Raw genomic sequence first — 14391 nt, 5'->3', positions numbered from 1 at the left:
TAAAGGAAGAGAGTGGTTAGTTTTGCACAATATAGTCATAAAAAATTATGAAAAAGGTAAATAGGATGCAAATTCAAAGTGGTTATTCTTTGTGTTCCATAAACCATAAGGAGCTCTTGGGGGAATCAAGGAGAAAAGATGAGTTATTCTATTTAGACCAGTGGTCAATGAACAGCCATGCCAGCTCTAAACATGGAGAAAAATATTTTCTCCTAGCATATAGCCATTGCTATCTTGCTACCTATTCCTCAGCTAGGTGTAAACAGCTTACACATTCCCTACTCTTTGTGTGACATCAGTACACATCTAAGCCCAGTCTTTGGAGGTTTGAGAGGTTCCTATCCCTTGAAGGAAGGAGTAGCCAGAAATTAGCACAGCTTACATAGTACAGTAGTTGAAAAGACCTCTGCATCCCTCCCCACAAGACTTTAGCCCACGTACCCACACCACCAGAACGGAGGCACCTGTGTGACATCCCACATGATGAGCATTCAGGGCTCAGCACACTGGTAGAGGTGCTGAAGGACTTTCTAATCTTGCTGCTAATGAGATCATTAAGATAAACAAAACGATTATGTGAACCTTTCCAGTCAGAAGGATGAGGTGGGGTTTTAATTAAGGTAATGATACTCAGTTGGAAAGGCTATTTACAAAGGCATTTAAAGCCTCTAGGAAGGTGCTATAGTGGTAGTCTGGGTTTAAAGATAGTGCTATAGATAGAGCCTGAAGCAAGGGGGAGCCTATGTCCCTGTGGGCTACTAGACTCAAGGTACTGGTAGTGATGGTGTTTGCCTGAGGAAAAAGGATGCTATCTATGCAAGAGAGGTAGACGATGTCTTGCAAATAGAGTTGCAGAGTATGAGCTTGTGCTGAAGCATGCCCAGTGCTGGAGAGAGCACTGCTTGCCTAGCTCAGGGGAGTTTTCAGAGCATTGCCACCTCTTTTCTCCAAAAGAGGACAAGGACTTTGAAGTGCTCCCAGGTCAGTAATTTGCAGGGAGGGGGCAATATCTGTATTAGGTCAGCTGGCATTTTATCTTTGTTGCTGAATATTATTTTCCCCTTAAAACTTTTTTTCATTTTAAGGTAGTGATCTATAGTTTCTATATGAAAAGCTATTCCAGTTTGAAATTGGGAACTTGGCTTTCTGACAACTCAGAACTTCTATGAATTGCACAAGATGGGTCAGAATTGACCCTGGCCTGCAAGAACCTGAATTTTTGACAAATCAATATTTCCCTGTGCAAGTTTCCATGGAAAACTTCTAATCAGCTCCTGTTGTGTCCACTTTAATCCTCCCTCCCTCCCCTTTTCTGACTAAAAGCTATTCACAAACCCATCACCCCCTGTTAGAGACCTGTCCTTCACTTTCTTTGTAACAGCTCTGCTGACTGCTGGGGGTCCACGGGAAGGACATCTCATTGTTTTCTTATCTGCAAGAAAGAGCAGATCAACGTGACTTACACTTCACCCTTTCCTATTCAGTGCTGCCTCTCATTTTGTTCTGCTTTTAATATCATCTTTATTGCAAGGCTGTTCTAATGCTGCCTGTTTATTTATGGCTATTACCGAGACGATGCTTTAATTGTCAGATCAGCGCCTCCAGTCCATCAGCAAAGGAGCAGGCAGTTCTTTATAAACATCGTTTTTATTTAGCTATGCCACATGCACATACAGCGCGCACACAATTAGGAACAACAATGGTGTTATTCCCGAAGAACCCTTGTGCAGGTCTTTGTAATTTTACCCCCCTCTTGAAAAGGACAGCTTTTGCGTCTGTTTACTGTTCTTTCTGCACTGAGCATTTTGCCTTGCAGATCTGGAAAAAGGAAATTTAATTAGAGTAGTATTCAGGACGTTTTTTTATATATATTTTCTACCAATTAGCATTTCATTAAGTCAGTTAAATTGCATTTGCTAGAGACAGACACAACCCATTGCAGAGTATTATTTTAAGATCTCATTTCTTTTTCTCATCTTGCAAGCTGAAAATGAAATCAGGTAGTGATTGATTAATTATTAATTCATTACAGTGATTGGGCTGGGTTGGAGCTGGTCAGGAGCGTGAGAGTAAGCGCTAAGACACGATCTTGTTTTACTTCTTTGGACAACTCTGCAGGAGCTGCCTGAGATGGGCAGGCTCACCCTAAAGCCAGGTGCAGATGCCAGGCTGCCCTGGGTGCCTGGCACTGCCTGCTTCTAAATATTTCCTTTGTATAGGATGGAGAGAGGGGAGACCATAGCAATGTTTAAGGATTATTTCTAAGGTCTCTTGGGCAAGAACAATCCCACCTCTTGGTTAACCCCTTTCTCGTGAAGCAGCTCATCAGTGGGGTGATCACACTGCTGCTTTTTCTGGAGGGCTGCTGAAGCAGGATGTGTGCCCATGTGCAGCATGCTTCCCTGGCTGATACCATGCGACCACATTGTGTCTCTGCTTTGCTCTAGAAGAGGACCAAGCTTTGCCTTCCCTCTCACTTCTGCATGCTCCCAAGGCTCCTCTCATCCCTCCCTCAGTTTGCAGTGTGGCTTTGTCTCTCTTCATTGCTCTCAAGGTCATCATTGATCAGATTGCGAGTGCTTTACAGCTGCAGCCTTAGACGGGCAGAAAGAGAAATTGATTGCAGTCAATTCAGCTGCAGATTGAACTGTATTGACTTGTCCCCTATTCATGCAGACGAGGAGCTTTGCTACCTTTTAATTACCACAGCTATCCCTTCTTGGCATCAGTGGGATGGTTGCACAGGATTGGGAGAGTTTATAGGGCCTTGAGGAGATGCTTTAGGGTGTGCTGGGCTTTTTCCTGATCCATCAGGACCATATGAGAGAGACTCTGGCTGTTGAGGGAATCCCAGCAATCCAGTCTTCTCCCCTGTGTACAGTGCCTATCCCTGGAGGAGTCTGCCACTGGGAGTGACTTTTATTTTCCACTGTGGAAGCCAGCCATTTTCAAGAAAGTGACACTCTGCTAAAGAAACAGCAGCCGCAGGTGGTATAAGGGTTATTCCTTTGAGCTGGGCACATTTGGCAGGAAAGGCAGAGGATCATTTGGCAGAAGTCACACTGAGAAATGTTGCTCCCACTCTCCCTGCCTTTGTCTCAGCACAGAGAGGAGTGATGTGCTGCTGCAAGCTTTCTCTAACAGCTGGATGAGCCAATCTCCTGATTAGCAAGTCCTTGGGCCAAATCATGAATTCTCGGCTTGAGGGAGAAGATCTGGTTTTGTGGCTTTTGCTTGCATCTAAGGATCAGGAGAGACTGGAATGCATTCAGCTGACCCCTGCAGAAAACAAGATGTACATGAGTGATTTCCATGGAGCCACTCGGGCTTCTCACCCTGGGTTCTGCTTCTGGCTCTGTCCATGGGCTTGCAGGCTCTGTCGGCTCTAGCACAGTAATTCGTTGCTATCATAGAAAGTGCAGTTGGCATTTTTGAAAGGTGCAGGATTGGCAGCTTCAGAAGACTGAAATCCTCTGTTCATCTGCTGAATTGATGCCAATAGCACCAGCACTAAGAATGAGAGAAGAGCAGTGATTCCAGCAGGGCTGGTGAATAACTTTTTTGTTGTAAGATGGAAAAGTTTCTTTCAAAAAAAAAAAAAAGAGCAACAAAATGATGTTCATTTGGGGCCAGAGTAACTTTTTTGACTGTTAAAACTAGTCTGAGTAAGACAATGACATAAAAGAAAACATCAAAAGTCACTTCAAAACAGAGTTAAAAATCAACATTTTAGAGAAGTGAAAAAAAGTTCACTTCCACCCCCACGCACACACTTCTGATGCTTTTACTCCTATTCCCTTTTCCTCCAAAGCAGATCAGAATTTCTGCAAAGTGTTTTGGTGTGACCAAATGCTTTTATCTTCCTGCCCAAAGCTCTTGTTTCTTTTCTAGACTCCAGGACTCCCAGGGGCTGGGCATGGCCCTTGTAAGGGTGCTCACCCCAGGCTGGGTCTGTGCACTGCATGTCTGGTCACTGGAAGCTGGGCAAGGCCAGCAACTGAACCTATGAAATGCCATCAGCTACCTACAGGTGCAAGCTATGGATTTCTCTGGAAGCCAGAAGGGTGATCTGTAAGACACTTTCCTAGACCTTTCCACTTAATGTGGGATACTTTTCCTAACTGGTGAGATAGGCAGTGGTGTAGGGACTCTGACTCTGCAGGCCAAGGGAACACACCTTTTTCGCCTATCTGCCAAAAGTAACAATCTACTTCTCCGTAACTTTATCTGCTGCACTGCTGCAAAAGTAGGTGGAATGTTCAATCTACTACTAGAATGGTTTGGCTGGAAGGGACTTTCAGGGAACATCTAGTCTAACTACCTGACTACTTCAGGGCTAACCAAAAGTTAAAGCAGATTAATAGCATTATCACATCCTGAACTCTTACATGCATGGGGCATTAGGTGTTGCTTTCCAAGTGATATTTGTATGGAAGTTATCCATTGTCTTAAAGGCAAATCCTCTGGATTAAATAAAATGAGTTCAACCTTGTAATCTTGCTTCCATGCTGGAGAGGTTTGGTTGTTATCCTTAGCAGACGAAGGATATCCATCAATTATTCTTAATCCCCACTGAAAGCTAACAGCCTGGCTTTATAGAGCAAAGCCCTTCCTCTTGCCCTTGTAGAGAGACCCTTCCTCTCTTCAGTGCAGCATCCCAAAGGGGAGAAGTGAATTCCAGCAGTTTACAGCTCCCAGGGAGAGAATGTACGGTGATAATCTTCCCCCAGTTTCTAGCTGTTAAAATAAATTCTTCCCATGTTAGTAAGGCTCCCCGAGGCCTCAGGAGAACAGGTGCTCACTTGACCCAAATGTCACCTCCACCTAATATATCACATCAGCCTCCGGGGGGGAAAATGCAGCCAAAGCTTCCTTCCCTGCACCCACCCGGGGAGGGCTGGCTCAGCAGGAGTGCAGATGGAGACCTGCATGTGCGCTGGGAACTGAACAGAGCACACGCCTCTCCAGAGACAGGATTTGCTTATTGTGCCACTTAGCCAGCCTGCTGTCCTGCTTCCAGTGATGAATGGTTCGTTGGAAGGATAGAAAGAGTTGTGTAAGGCATCGAGTTGTCTGTGGTTTTGGAGGTGAGGCATAATACTAAATGTCCTTCTGCCAGGTGGTCATCTGCTGATGTCTTGAGGAAGGTCTTTGGGTTCTCATGGGTTTGCCTTGCAGAGCTAGTACTGCTGGTCTTCATCATGAACAGCTTTTTTTGTGTTTGGGAACTGAGCATTTTCTTGTGCCACTCTGAAAAGAGGAAAGAGGTCCCTGGAAAAAAAAATCTTCATGGAGTGTGTTTCTGCCTGCCATACAAAGTCCCAGGCTGTCCCATGACAACAACTCTTCCTCTGTCCTCTCCCATAGCAAACTTAAGGTGAAAAGTGTTACTTGAAAGAGATTGATGATAAATCCAGAGAAAGACAACTCAGTGAAGGGAATCCAGGACTGCATAAACAATTTCTCTCCCTAGAATCACAATAAACACAATGGGGCATGTGCTCTGTGCTTATGGTTCTGGCTGCCCACGCTAGGGTTTGGGAGGTGGATTTGAAGAACAGTAAATCCTACCTCAAATCCTAACACTTGTGAAGGTCTTGGGAACAGATGCTATAAAAACTTAGAGGAGATAACCCTGCTATTAATTCAGAAAGATGTCTTTATCTAATTAGTATCGAGATCCAGATTACTCCATCAGATAAAGCTATCCCAAAGCCATGCCAGCCTATGGGCTTAAAACATAGTTTGTATTCTGATCTTTTTCACTAGAACTCAAACTCAAGGAGCACACATACATGGGCTCTCATTTTTGTCCATACCTAATTATGTGTGCTAATTATTTAGCAGATTATTAATTATTTTGCTAATTACTTAGACTAGAAACTGCACATGACTGGTCACTCCAAATGATGTACAACATGGGTTAATTTCACACTTCATGCTATGTTTATGCCAAAGTCAAAAGGGCTTTTATTTTCTTCCCAATTGGAGAGCAATGTAGAGGTGACTGTGAAACTGTTGTGTGACACAAGCAAGGTTTCTGGGAACCCTGGCTGGGATTTTTAAGTTAGACAGCTCTCTTTGAGCTCGCTTCCAGTCTACGTGAACCTGAAAAGTTGTGCTTTGCTGCTGCAGTGTTGTGCAAGCACTTGCAGGAACTGTGTGAGCCTCTTGTTAGAAGTGTTTGGAAGCAACCTTCTAATATGAAAATAGGTTCACTAGGGCTTTGGGATTTAACTAACCAATAGCTGCATATTGACTATCAGCTGGTGAACATTTCTGAACAGCTGTTAGAAGAGGAGGAGGAGCCTGGGTTCTAAGTACTAATGTTTCTGCACAGCAAAGATGCTTCAGAAGACTAAAATCTGTTCATGGAATATTCTGGCAGCAGGAAGGAGTTTGGCTTGTAAATTCTTCAGGCTCTAGGAATAACAAACTGCTTTCAGGAAAAGCAAAATGAAGATGCACACATGGAGACGCAAGTAAAAAGGAATCGCTACGTTTACTTGGTGTGAAATGATGAGCAAATGGAATCCAAAAATATATAGATGCTCCTGAAAGATTTCAGTCAGTTTTCCTGTGTGCCTACTGATAATTTACTTCTCTTCCTAGCTTCTCATTTCAGTAATCCTGGATAATACTGATGCTCCTTCAAGGATGGATGTAAGACCAGGAAGATAGGATTGGAAAAGAGGGACAAAGCAGGGACACAGCTTCACTGTGTCATGTCCTCACAGTGCAGGCTGAGGAACTGGAGAGAAAAAGAACCAGCTCTGCAACATGTATTGAAAAGGCACGGGGAATCTTCTCCATGATTCTTATTTAACTCTCATTACTAAAACACAGGAGAAATGCAGTCACCTATAGTAGAGCTAAAAATCTGTGTGCTTTTTCCCTCATAGCAGACTTAGAAACTTTCCTGAGGGCTGCTTGCAGAGCAAATCCTTCTCACAGTAGCCAGCTGGGATTCAACAGAGACATGCTGAGTATTGGTATTATTTATTTCCCTGTTTGCTGTAACCAATTAAACAAAAGCTTGGTCCATAAACAGCAATAGCCTGGGGATTGTGGGAGGGAAAGGCATTGCAAAGAGGCTTTTTGTCTTTGGCACATGCTCCTGGGACTGAAGGTCAATGGATATGCACCACACCAGACTGATTAGTGTTGACAATCATTCACTTAGTTTTATGAAATTATCAATTGATCTGTGATTGCAGAAGCTGATCAATGCTTAGAAAATGGTGTAGGTGGAAAATCCACTTGAACTAGATTGTCCTTCCACACCTGGCTCTGTGGGAGGGGTCTCACCAGGAATGGCACAAATTCCTGGGACAGGGACTAATGTCATTTCCCCCTTTGCAGCTTGGTGGGAGCACAGCCTTTGCTGTCAGCCTTGTTTCTTAGCTGTCAGGCCATCCTGTCTTTTTGTGATGTTTTAACTCTGAGGAAAGGAGCACAGATTCACTTACCCACTACTAAAATAACGTAGAGTTGTGGAAATATTAATATTATGAAGATATTTACTTGGATCTGGCACTGAGTGAAAGGTTTGCATATAAAAAAGCTGTATTTGGCAGCATTTTCAAGCTATTAAAAATCTCAGTGTTGGCAATTCCATATTACCAAGAAAGCAATGTAATACTTATCTCATGACAGTAATTCCTAGAGGAACTTCAACAAACTTTTCAGGAAAAGAAGTCGCCACCTCTGAAATGAAGCAACCCCTGGGACAGAGCTCAGCAGTATTTGCTGGAGCCTGAGAATGGTGTCAGAAAGGAAGAGAACATCCACAAGGGAAAACCTAAGAGTTTGTATTACTTGCAACAGGATGCAAGGTACAAGATTTATCAAAAGGCATCCTGACAAAAGATGAATATAAATAAAAAGGACTTCATCTGTAACATTCACTGGTATGATTTTAATTGGATTATTGTGAATATCATAATACCAATTCTTCTCTGAGAGATACAGATCCAGGTGTCATATTATTATTTGGATAGTTCATCTTTTAGCAAATTGATTTAAAAATCAAGTTTCCAATCTTCACAATAGAAAATAAAAGCTAGAAAAATATATTTTGTGACCATTCTGGAGGGTCAGAAAATAGAAGCCAAATAAAATATCTTTTTCCATTTCATGTTTTGTATTTTACAGAAAGTATCTTACAGATTGTAGAGAAAAATGTTGTGATTTTTTTTTTTAAAATGCTTGAGCTTATCAGTATTGAGTAACATGGAACTGGTATCAATGCATGGATTTTTTCCTGGAGCTCTCCAGTCTGAGGGCTAAACAGATCTGCTATATCACCATTCTGTTTCTAGTATTTTCTAGTTATCTACACCATTTTTCTATACTATTTCTACTATAAGTACACAATGTTGCCCTTTCAACTCCTTTGTTCTGTCACTGGAAGTGCCATGGTCAGAGAAATTATCTAGAATTTGAAATCCAGCTTTAACCATTAATTACAAGAATAAAGACAAAAATGTAGCTTTTACACTTCTGTGAGCATTCCTGCACAGATTAGCCTTCCAATATTGGTAAGGTTGACAAGATCAGCACCCCAGGTGGGGTGATATTGATGGTTTTTGCCTGCTCTGGCAAACCTCCAAGAGGCAGAAATAACAGCCATTAAGGAGCCTTAGCAACATTCTTGTTTCAGATAGTAACTGGTGAAATTTCTCCAATGAAAAATCAGGGAAAAATTACCATCAGCTGCAGTATGGGAGCAATTCAGGGCTCTTGCAGAGATCTCTATTGTACCAGGGGATGTTCAGACACATGAGTAGAGACATATCTGGTCTGAGGACATTCATGTTTGTGTAGACAGAATAATTTTTGGAATATTCTAAAATGTAGAGTCTGTTCTCCACGGTAACAATATTGACTGAAGAATACATGACTTTAAATCAAAAATAACAAAAGGATTTGGAGAGGTGGAGTGTGCCCTCTTTTGCTGACTAAGTAAGATTTGTATTTATTTTTTTCTACTTGTGTAACGAAATATGAATGGGCTATTTCTTGTGAAATGAAGGAAGCAATTCTCATCTACTAGAAGCAAATGTATAATAAAACCTTGACATTCTGGAGCTCCAGTAAAAGCACGAGTTATAATGATAACTTGGACCGTAATAATATTTCTTCTCTGAAACAACTGGAGGAAAAAAAGTTTCTCATCCCCTGCTTTGCAAAAGGGAAGGTGACTGCTCAGAGGCACGCTGGGGACTGTTCAAGTGGTACAACTGTGATAATTGAAATTCGTATCTGTGATCAAACATCTGCCACTGCTGTTTTCTATCTTCACAGATGAGCTTCTAAACCTCTCTGGTACCCTACCACCAGTTGGCAGAAAATGTCTGTATCAGTTGAGTCCCACTGCTTTATTTCCAGGACCATGGTTGTTCTCACAAGGTAGAAGAGAAATTGGAGGGGTTATCCCATGCCCTCTCCTGATCTGACTGAGGTGGTTCTGGCAAGCAAATGTATTTCCACTCTCCTTTTAACATGCTTTACAGTTTAATAAAATGGAAAATCAAATTGCAAGAGAACAAAATGATTTTCATAAACACTGTTGTGGGCAAAGGGGTCCTTTGGATAATAGCACTTTTATCTCTGTTTTTGAGTCTTCAGGCTGCCCTAAATGCATGTAATAACAGTAAGTCATTCACAACATGCACATTCTCTCAGAATTACTGTATTAAACAACTGTGTTAAACTGGTGGGAAGCCAAGGTATATCTTCTTTTATTATCTCTGCAAACAGAACAGAAGCTGATTGGTAGAAGCTGACCTTGCTGCTGTGGATAGAGAAGATCTAAGCCCATGGAGGTCAGCTCGGACAGTCATCACTTATTGCTTAAAGGTACTGTGCTGTGATCACGCCACTGCAGGCGGAGGGATGGGAATCAGCGGAGACGTTCAGGGAGCTGCAGTGGTAGAAGGTGCTTTCTTTTCTGGAGGAGGTTTATGCTTACAGGCAACATGTCAAGCTGGAGAACTGAGGGGATGAGGTTTCTCTTTTATTCCATAGGAAATGTTAAAACAGATCCTCAGCCAACACCCTCTGCACACCCTATTTTGTTGCTAAGGTCAGGCTTTGGCTAAAACTGAATGAATTTTATCATCAGAGAACTGGTGAGCACTGAGTGAGCTGGTGATGTTGGGGTTGTCCTGTCCCAAATTACTTTTGTAATATGCTGTCAGAAAAGGAAGGTGCTATGGATATAGATATAGATGTATTCCAGAAGCAAAATCTGGTGCTTTCCTCAGCACCAGCACCTGCCTGGGGCTCACACAGAGGAGATGGATGGAAATCACACAAAATCCCACTATCTGCATTGCACTCTGCCAGAGAGCACAAGGACTGCAATTTCTGCTTCCCTCTCTGTGCCTCACTTTGTTACCACTCCATAAGACAGGAGGTTCAGCACAGCAGATGGTAGGGACAGGAAAACCATTAAGCTGATCCACAGTGCCTTTTCCTTTCCTGGAGAGGTCGTGTAACAATTAGGTGAAAACTAAGTCAGAGTCCCAGCATCTGACCTCCTGAACCTATCTGCACATCCCATGTTGCCAGATTGAAAGTTTCTCTGTTTTTACCAGAAATATTATCCAGTGACCGAGAGGTTTTGCTGAAGCAAAAAACTTCTCTGTAAAGTTTACTGTCCAAAAGCCTGACAGTTTTGAATGAAAAAAAATATATATATCCAACTCTGCTCTGTAGGTACTGGTCAATTTGTGTGTTTATAACAAGTGCAGAGAAGGAACATTTCAACCCCTGTGAATATGGCCTGTTTGGGGAAATCATGTGTTTGATGGATTGCTCTCAGAGCCTTCTGTTATTAGAGATGTTTCCCCATTTGGATTCTAAGGGTTGGAAAAGGTTTTTTGTTAGTAGCAGGAAGCAGATGTATCAACATGTGGTGGAAATGTGTCCCTCCATACTGAGATCTCTTTAGTGATATTTCTGTGGAGAACAATCTTCAATTTTTCTTTTTTTTACTTTTCATTTAAATTACAAAACTTTTGCCAGCAGACCCTCAAAAGAAACACCAGCAGAGCTGAGGTGGTGAAAATGAGACCAACCAGTTATCCCCAGGGCCTCTAGTCTTCCTTTATCCTCTTGGATTTTAAGGTACTATGGAATGAAAGCTTCCATTAGAAGAAGGTTGGTCCAAGGGTTAGGAAACAGACCTGTTATTTTGGAAGAAATTGCTAAATTTGCTGCCTGGGTGTATCTTTTCTGTTACTTTAGGGATAAGACCCCTCAGTCTGTCAGATTCTCATCTATATAAATGATAAGAGTATTTCCACCTTATCCTAAATGTGTTATTAAATAAATCCAGAAGATTGAGGCTTTCTGTCTCCCTGTGTGCACATAGACATATACCTACACCCCCTCCTCCCTTTCTGCAGAGACATTACTTCATTCTTACAGCAGATTCACAGCCTCTAGAAGGCAAAAGTGTTGGCTTGTCCCTGAACCTTCTTTCTTTGCTGTATAAACTTACATTCTAAAGATGACACACAATTTTGCCACCAAACATCAATTTCACGGCACTCTCTGTAGCTGAGGCACTTCCTGGCTGAATGTTATTGTGAATAAGCTCATCAGAAGAGGAATTTGTCTACTGAGATCTGAATCAAGTAGTACCTAGCATAACAATGTGGGTCAAAACCCATTAACCGCTTTTCCTAGTAATACTAAAGTATCATATATAAATAACACTCAAATATTAATCAAATTATGTATTATTTACTATCATTTTTATTAGTCTGAAGAACTATAATACATTTTGGGCTGAGCATAGGGGGCTCTTATTCTTCTTTTCGTTTCAACATCAGCATGCTGATGTTCTTTCTGTGTGTAGAACACAGCCTAGGATTACAGAACTGGGCTGGGAGAGCTCAGTTCTATTCCACTGACCTGCGGGGCATCTCTGATTAATGCTCTAACGTACTTGTTTGAATTTCCCTACATGCAGAAGAACTATAGAAACAATGTCTTGTTAGAGTGAAGCTTAAATTCATGTTATTGAAATACCTTCAAAATAAATGTATTTGGAACTATACAAAGCAGCTAGGTGTACATCTGTGCACGTTCTGTTGTGCACATGTGTTACCCTACCTCAGGAAAAGAGGCAGCAATGGAAAATTTTACCCTGTTGGAGGAATTGAATCTACCTCACCTTCAGCATCAGGGCAGGATAACCTTGCATTGATCTTGTAAGAGTCTTGTGAGCATCTCGCCTTGTCACTGAAGGGAATGTCAGGGTGCTGTGGGTACATCAGCAGTGCTTGGGGTTAGCTTGGCCATAGTGCTCCATCCACCTCTTACCAATTTGTTGGTGAGTGCACCAATTGGGAGTTTTTCTGCAGGTCTGATCAGAAACCTACTTGAAATCAATAGGATTCTTAAATTTTGGCAAGTGGGGTTTGAATGTGGTAGTTTGTTAGACTGCTTGGCCCTCACTGGGATGAAAGGCACTGTACTGAAATGTAATACAAAAAAGTTCCCTCTTCCACACATCCCTATTCACATGAATATAGGTACAGCCCCCTACTTCAGTACACTGAAATGAATATCCACTATAAGAATAAAGCTTATCAAAGCCTAAACACAGTACAATCAGACTTCTATGTAGATGCAAAACCTTACTGAGCAGCAGCCAAAAGAATTAAACCCAACAGAGGAAGACAGAGACTCATTAAAAAGAGTTATAACAAATCAGTTATCAGACGTTTAAAGAATAAACTTGTTAGAATAAACCTGTTAAATAAATCCTCAGCAAAGCTAATTAGGTCGGTGTTACACTGGTACAATGGCTCCCTTCCTCTGTGGAAGACTTAATGATAGCATAAGCCTGTTAAAGGAATACACTAAGTATACAATAAGCCAGCTATTTAAAGGATACCTCAGTCAGTTCATCCTCTAAATCTGACCTACCTACAAATTGTCACTAGTGAGAAATATCTCCTAGGCTCCAAGTGCCTATTGAAAACGCAGGCCCATGTGCCGTGTCGTTTGTGAAAGAGACATCCATGGATGTGCCCCTTTTTCTGAACAAAGGGGTTGATGATGGCTGTGGAAGGACTACATGATTGAGGGGCTTTTGTTTTCCTTTCTCTCCGTGTTGTACTCAAGGTGCAGATTAACCAACAGAACCTATTTTCAGAGCTTTAATGACAATATTGATCGACTATTGGTGAAGCAGCAAGGAGAGAAAGAGAATAAAAATAATTACTTTGCCCCTATATGGTGGCTTTTGTCACCACGTGTGTAAGGATGGATGATTTGGAGATTAGTGACATTTAACGGAGGCTTGGAATATCTGAGTTTGTTCCTAATTCTGCTTCAGGTTTTGTGCAAAACATGTTCTTTCTCATAAACAGCAGGGGGAACTATAGGGTGACTAATATCTCCTTTTGATTTCACCTGTTGTGAGATGGAAGTCTGTGAGGCAAGCCCTGCATCTCCTCTCAGATGAGGCTTTGGCAGAGTGTGTTAAAGATTCCTGTGTTGACTTAGTCTTGCTGGTGTGGGTAACTGCTGGAAAGGAGACATAAATGCAAACCATGATGCTTTCAGCACTGTCATTTCCCACGCTAGCTAGGTAAAGCTAGCACAAATATATTAACGTGTGCTGCCACTGTGCCTGCACTCTGTTCGTAGACAGAAACCCAGGTGGGTAACTGCAGTTAGCTCAGTTTTGGCTTCTAGGTGGCAGTTGTAGAAACAACAATAATCCTGACAAGATGAGAGCATTAGATTGATGTATTAGTGCTTGTATTGCATAGATGGAAGCAAAGAAGAGCGAAGTGATCCCCTGGGATTATATGGCCATCCAGCAGCAGAGCCAAAAATAGATGCCAGGTGTCCAAGCGAGTCCTGCATTCCTATGCAATAGATCGCTCCCTCCAGAGGTGAACTGGGTGATTTTCCTTAAGAAAAGGGGGAAGAGTTAAATGCTGCAAGGCTCGGAGGGAAGTGATCTAAAACTAGCAGGGAAAGAAATGTTTATTTCTGGAGAAGGTGTCACGAGCAAAAGAAAAGCTTGAAAACAAGAATTGAACACTACATAAAGAAACACTTGACAGCCACAACCCTTTAAGTTGCCTTGAGTGTCTGTGTGCAAAATTCATTGCCAGCAACTGAAAAGCAGTGTTGGTTCTAAAGACTGAACTGAAGGTGTGAATCTACGGTAATAGCACTGCGATGCTGGAGATGACAACGCTCTAGGGACGAGGTCTGGGCTGGCTCAGAAGCTGTCATGGGCAAACTGGATGCAAAGAGGGCAAAAGATGGGAAATAACCTACAGAATCACCTAGATTGAACTTAATGGGCAACCTAGTACTGAAGAAATTCAGAGAATGTGCAGTGCTTGGTGTGGA

The sequence above is a fragment of the Anas platyrhynchos genome, chromosome 18 (genome assembly GCF_047663525.1).
Source record: "Anas platyrhynchos isolate ZD024472 breed Pekin duck chromosome 18, IASCAAS_PekinDuck_T2T, whole genome shotgun sequence".
Taxonomy (NCBI): Eukaryota; Metazoa; Chordata; class Aves; order Anseriformes; family Anatidae; genus Anas; species Anas platyrhynchos.
Note: the sequence above shows the minus strand (reverse complement) of the source record.